Below are 7,443 nucleotides of genomic sequence, written 5' to 3'. Positions count from 1 at the left end.
TGCTGTGACTGGCCTTTGGTCTAGAAGAAGGGATTATTTGCTATTGAAGATCTTCCCCTTTTCCTCCTTACATCTCTCATCCTCCTCCCTCCAGTCTCCCTCCCCAGTGCCCACGTGTTCATGCGCACGTACATACTCATACACCTACACCCCAAACTCTGAATTAAAAAAAAGATTAGGATGAAAACAAGAGTTGAAAAACCACTAAAGGAGAAATCTGAAAGGAAAATAAGTTGTGTATATGTGTGTGCATGAGGATGTGTGTGGTTATCCCCTTTCAGCAACAACTACCTAATCCCCTCATTGCCCTAAAATAAATTCTTATTAGTACTTACTAAGAACCAGACCTTGTGCTAAGTGCCAAAGATATGAGATAAATAAGAAAAGTAATCCTTGTCTTTAAGGAGCTCACCATTTAGGTGGCAACACCAACAAGTATGCAATAATGGATAATTTGCTACAGGTGAAGCTGTGAGAACTTATATAAGAGGGGTACTCATCTCTTTCTTTGGGGAAGTTGGTTTGGGGAAAGCTTCTTAAGAGGAGTGTCCCATAAACTAAACTAAATATTCTTAAAACTTTCATTGTGTAGTGTATCATACAGAAAATAATATAAATGTTGCATGTGTACTGTTTAAAAATAATAAACAAACACCTGTGAACCCACCACTCAGCCTAAGAAACAACAGCTTCTGTATCTTTGAGATCCCTCTGAGTGTTCTTCTCTGTCTTCAGACTTATGATTTATTAATCACTCTTTTGTTTTTACTTATAATTTTTCTACCTATATATGTATCACTAAATTATATATTTTTTGGTTTGTCTGGTTTTGAATTTTATGAAAATAGAATACAATATTTTTATTATTCAGAGACATGATTCTTTTACTTGACCATATGTTTTTCAAAAATGATCTATATTCATAGACACAGCTACAGTTCATTAGTTTTTAATTACATATAGTTTTCTGTTGTATGAACATGCCCTAATTTATTGATCTAGTTCACCACTGCTAGCTATTCAGCTCTTCCCAATATTTTGCTACTATAAACAGGGACACAATGATCACTCTTCTGTAAATCACCTGCTACATGTGTCTCCTACAAGAGGAACTGTTGAGTTATTGCTGGAATGCAATTGGCTTGAACATTGATTTTGTACCCATCAACTCTGCTAAATGTTCTCATTAATTCTAAAATTGCATCTGTAAATAGTTTGGTATTTTTTCATAGACAAACATATCATCTGAAAATAATGATAATTTTGTTTCTTCAAATTTTTATATGTATTTTTATCTTACTATATTAAGATTTATGATTTTGTATACAAGTGATCATAGCTGACTTCTACATCTAGCTCCTGATCTTAAAGAGAATATTTTCAACATTTTACCATTGAGTATGCTGTTGTAGGTTTTTAAAAAATATATAGAATTAAATTTCCTTTATTAGGTTAAAGAAGATTCCTTTTATTCATAATTTGCTAAGGATTTTTATAATGATTGAATGTTTAATATTGCCAATAGTTTTCTGCTTTAAAAAAATTGTATGATTTTCTTCACCTTTAATCTGTTAATATGGTGAATTGCCTTATTCAGTTGCCTAACATTAAAATAATCATGCATTTTTAGGATAAGCCTAATTGGTCATTATCTGTGTTAATGTATGTACCTAAAATTAATTAGTTTCATTAATGTATATTATTTTGAACTGTCTCATTGCTTTTTAGTCCTAGGGAGCAGTGCTTTTGCCAATACAATTCTTATAAGGACTTTGTGGGTTTCTTGTTTATCTGATTCTGGTCAGCTTCATGTCATAGAATGACAATTGTTTTTTAGGTAGACCTCTCAATAATTTTGGCAAATTAAAATTCTTTTGTCTAGTTGAGAGAGTCTACTAGGAACCACCCTAAATCTTTCTGAGGTCTTATCTAAAGATCTCTTTACTACCTCTTAACTAGGAAGCCATTACTTACTTTGAAAATAATTCTCTGATTTGAAGGACAAGAATTAGGAGGTAGTTTGGTTTTCAACACACGTCTTGACTTCTCTATAGATACTCTAAATTCTCCTTGCAAACGGAGCAATTCTTTCATTAGCTCATCTCTCTCTTCCCATACCTTATTGTAGGCAGCTAAAAGAAACCAATTGACGCTTTCAACATTCTGCCTGGAAGTTATCTTGCTAAAACTCACAAATTTATTAAATCAATTTTCTATTATACAAACCACCATAGGCAACAACAGCTTTGCCAGATGTCGCTACTATCTAACACAGGTCACCACTTTCCCAGCCTTCTAGAGAAGCTTCCTCATTATGTTCCAGCCTCCACAACAGTTTACTTGAAATTTTTCCAGCCTCTAGAAAAAGTTCCACGTCTGCTCTTCTAGCCTCTGTCTGTCACCACCCAGTCCTAAAGACAATGCTTCGTGTTCTAGGTTTTTAAATCAGCAGCGCGCCACTTACATAATCACCAATTTCTCTATCAATTAGCTTTTGTTGCATAACAAACAACCTTAAAATTTAGTGGCTCAAGACAACAATCATTTGTTTAGCTCACAATGTTGTGGATCCACAATTTGGGCTGGATTCAGCTAGTAGGCTTATCTGTTGGTTTGGACTGGGCTCACTCTTGCCTCTGTGGTCATCAGCTAGGTGACTGCTTCTAATGCTCCTCTAGTTTGGCCCTTCAGGCATAGAGACAACTGAGCCATGAATCTGTTGTCCAACACGGCAGCGGTGGCTAGCATCCCCAGAGCAACGAGAGAGGAAGCCCGAATGCTCTAATGCCGTTCAAGTTTCTGCTTACATCACATTTGCTGATGTCCTATCGACACTAAGGATTATAGTGTTTCCTTGATTTATCTTTTTTTTTTTCTTTTTTGCCTTGGCCTATTTCTTTTTCCTCTTTTTTTTTAGCTCGAGATATAATTGCAAAATAAAAATTGTATATATTCAAGGTGTGCAACATGATGTTTTGATGTACACATATACTGTGAAATGATTACCACAATCAAGCTAACTAATACCTCATCGCCTCACTTTTTCTGGATGAGTGGTAAGAATACTTAAAATCAACTCTCTTAGCCAATTCCAAGTAATGTGTTAGTATTAACTGCAGTCACCATGCTGTACATACATTAGGTTTCCAGAACTTATTTATCGTATAACTGTAAGTGCATACCCTTTGACGAACATCTCCCCATTTCCCCCACCCTCTCCCACCCCTGGTAACTACCATTCTACTCTCTATTTCTAGGAGTTCTACTTTTTTAGATTCCACATATATTATTAGTGAGATCATGCAGTATTTGTCTTTATATGTCTGCTTATTTCCTTTAGCATAATGGTCTCCAGGTTTATCCATGTTGTCACAAATGACAGAATTTCTTACATTTTCAAAGCTGAGTAATATTCCACTTTTCTGTGTATGTGTGTGTATATGACATTTTCCTTATTCATTTATCCATTGATGGGCACTTGGTTTGTTTCCATAGATACCTCTTTGATACAGTGATTTTATTTCCTTAGATATATATCTAGAAGTGGGATTGCTGGACCATATGGTAATTCTATTTTTTAATTTTTTAAGGAATCTCCATACTGTTTTCCATATGGCTGTACTAATTTACATTCCTACCAACAATGTATAATGGTCCCTTTTCTCCTCAAAAACACTTATTTTTGAACTTTTTTCTTTTTTTTTTAAGACAAGGTCTAGCTCTGTTGCCCTGGCTAGACTGCAGTGGCATGACCATAGCTCACTGTAACCTCCAATTCCTGGGCTTAAGCAACCTCCTGCCTCAGCCTGCCAAGTCATTAGGACTATAGGAACATGCCACCACACCCAGCTAATTTTTTTTTTTTGTAGAGCCAGGATCTCACCATCTTACCCAGGCCAGTCTTGAACTCCTGGCCTCAAGTGATCCTCCCTCCCCAGCCTCACAAAATGCTGGGATTACAGGTGTGAGCCATATGAGCCACCATGCCCAGCCTCTTTTGGCTTTTTGATAGTAGCCATCTTGTGTCTGGTACTTAAAAAACTCAACCAATTTTCTTCAGCTTTAGGCTCAGCTGGAAATAGCCTTCAGGGGCCTTAAGTGTGGGGACAGGTCACAGAGTTGTGGGGACAGCCCTCATCATGTTCCACACCACACTGCCCCCTGCCACCCACTCTCAGAAACCAGGTGGCCAGGGTGAGCTGGCAGGCAGCTGGGCAGGGTGCATGGCCCAGAGACCTGGAAGGGACCCCTGCTCCTCCCAGCCATACCTGAGCAACATGGCTTTCCCACAAGACTCGGAGAGTAGGGCATGTCTGGGAAGGCCAAGGCCTTGATGAACTCTGGTCTGATCCCCTGGGTCACACAGGATGAGATGAATCCCATCAAAGCCGATTTGTGATTGCTCTTTGTAAAAGAAGGAAATGACCTCTTTGCCCACTGGGTATGCTGCAAATGGATTTTCTCAGGTTGTCCCTGGTCTTCGGACTATGTTTATGGTATTTTCCCCATAGTCATGTTTTTAAATTTTTATATAGTCATGTAATGTCTTCCTTTATGGCTTTGGGGATTTATGCCCTGCTGAGAGTGGCTCCCCCACTTCTTGATTTCTTCCAGAATTTTTATGATACTTTTTAAATGAGAAGAGTCCATTAAGGGTCCAGATTTTTTCCTCTCAGGTAGGCTCAGACAGGGGAAACAACTTCTTCAAAGTCACAGGGTTGGTCTGGCATCTGCTGGGATTAGGGCGCCCCATTCAGAGCTCACCACATTGTCACTAGCCCAAGTTTGCATAAAGATCTTGTCTTAGTCCATTTGTGTTGCTATAAAGGAATACCTGAGGCTGGGTGATTTATAAAGAGCAGAGTTTTATTTGGCTCATGGTTCTGCAGACTGTACAAGAAACTTGGCACCAGCATCTGCTTGGCTTCTGGTGGGGGACTCAAGTTGTTCCCACTCATGGCGGAAGGTGAAGGGGAGCCATGCGTTGTGCACAGATCACATGTTGAGAGAGGAAGCAAGAGCTGGGAGATGCCAGGCTCTTTTCAACAACCAGTTCTTGAGGGAACTAATAGAGTGCGAATTCACTCACCTCCCTCAACCAGGGAGAGCCTTAATCTATTCATGAGGGATCCACACCCATGACCCAAACACCTCCCATTACACCTCCACCTCCAACACTGGGGATCGAATTTCAGCATGAGATTTGGCAGGGACAAATATCCAAACTATATCAGATCTCTTCTTTAACGAGTCTGTTGAGAAGGCCCCCCCCCAAAAGTAACTGTTTTCACAACTTATTTTCATATATTCTCTCTTTGTAGTTATAATCATTTGTGAGCTTGGCTTTCTCATACTTATTTTGAGACCATATTCTGTTTATCTTTGTGGTTCGCACCTATTCACAGTGCCTTGCGCTGTGCTCTGTATATACCGTGTTTCCCCGAAAATAAGACCACTCTTAAAATAAGCCCTAGCAGGATTTCTAAGCATTTGCACAATATAAGCCCTACCCCAAAAATAAGACCTAGTGATGGGCGTGGCTACACAGCGCATCTGCACAACCCATGCATTTTTGTGGAGTGGTAAAGAAGATGAGCAGCCCTTCTCATCTGCCCCATGAGAGCTCTATTGCTCGACATGAGAGATTGAGGCCAATGGTTCTAAAGGAAATAAAGTCACAAGAAATTCAGGATGGAATTCGGGGTTTGGAGAGTTATGATGATGTTCCAGAAGAAGATGACATAACTATATTTGGATAAATGTAGATTGTTGTACCGTACTTAAAAAAAAAAATAACACATCCCCTGAAAATAAGCCCTAGGGTGTCTTCTTGAGGAAAAATAAATATAAGACCCTGTCATATTTGGGGGGAAACATGGTAATAAATATTCGGGAATTAGACTGAGATGGATGCCTCCAACTGGCTGTGTCGAGACAAGGGCTTGGTGGGCTAAGTGACTGCAGGCCCTTCTGCTCCCCTCAGATCCCACGATCATGGCGGGGATTGGGAGACCCACTCGAGTGCGACCTCTGTCTTCCCTTCTCACTTGTCATGACTAGGAGACTTCGAGCCAGGCGGCACTGAAGCAAGTGTTGGGTTCACAGGATATAGAGGCTTGATCCGTGGAGAAACACAAACAAGGGACGAGACAGGATGGGAAAACACATCTCTCGGATGTATTTCTTGGACCACAAGGGCCAGAATGGCAGAAACCAAACAAAAGTGATATTGCTGAATAAGGAAAGGGCTCTCTCCATTCTTGAGCATTTAGAAACTGGAATCTGCTCCAAGTCTATGGGGTCATTATATCCCAGATATCCCAGCCTTTTTGGCCAACACAAGCAACTTCCAATACTTCAGAATGCTCGGGGAATCAGCGCCCCAGCAAACTGAAAACCCTTATGATGGAGTGGCCACGATTGCTCAAGGTGACCACATCTTCTCCACTCAACAAGTAGTTGGGGAATACCTGCTGAGCGCCTGCCTCCACAGGCTGTTGTGGGTGCCGAGATGCAGCGGTAAGGGAGGGATGTCGCTGGCTGCTCTCGGGGAATCTCCTTTCTAGCAGAGGGAAACTGATAACAAACAAACCGACCAACACTACACAATATGTCAGATGTTGGTAAACGCTACTGAGAAAGTCAGCGGGATGGTGTGCCAGGGAGCCATGTCAGCGGGTGGTCAAGAAAGGGCGGGCATTTTAACAGAGACCAAGCGATGAGGAGGAGCTCGCCTGGCAAAGGGCACAGCCGGCATAAAAAACCTGAGGCAGGCAGGAGCACAGTGAGTCTGAGGAACAGAAAAAGAGGCCGGCTGGAGACGGGAGAGTGGGGAGGACAAAGGACAAAGTATAAAGCTCTAGAAAACCATAAAGTGCACCTCAGACTGCAACCTAATCAACAAGATGGATCCTTAAAATTATTTAATCCTGATTTCAGCACCCACAAACACACACACATTGGGATTCTCATTGGAAGAGCATTAAATTTAAATATAAATTTCAGAAGGGTTTACATTTTTACAATAAATCGTTTCAGCCATGAGTAGGGAATGCCCCTCCATTTGTTAGTATAGAGAAAAGATATTGATTTTTGCATATTTATCTTATATACAGCCATTTTCAAAATTCTATTATTAATTTTAATAGTTATTAATTCTCCTAGTTTGCCATCAGACTGGGTTTGCAATTCTACCTGGCCAATAATAATAATAATAATAATAATAATTTTCCCTTCTTTGGGAAGAATTCATACAGACTATTTCATTTCTTTTCTTATTTCATTACTGAGAAATTCCCCCAAATGTCCAATATTAGCAGTGATGACAGACAACCTTATCTAATTATTGACATGAAAGGGATGGCTCTTGCAGGCACTGTGCATAACTAGAGGGAGCCCGTCACCCTCAGCCGCTGTACTCAGGCAGGTGCCAAGGTCCTGACA

The sequence above is a fragment of the Microcebus murinus genome, chromosome 6 (assembly GCF_040939455.1).
Source record: "Microcebus murinus isolate Inina chromosome 6, M.murinus_Inina_mat1.0, whole genome shotgun sequence".
NCBI classification, from domain to species: Eukaryota; Metazoa; Chordata; class Mammalia; order Primates; family Cheirogaleidae; genus Microcebus; species Microcebus murinus.
The sequence above is the reverse complement of the archived record's forward strand: the minus strand, read 5'-3'. Positions refer to the sequence as shown.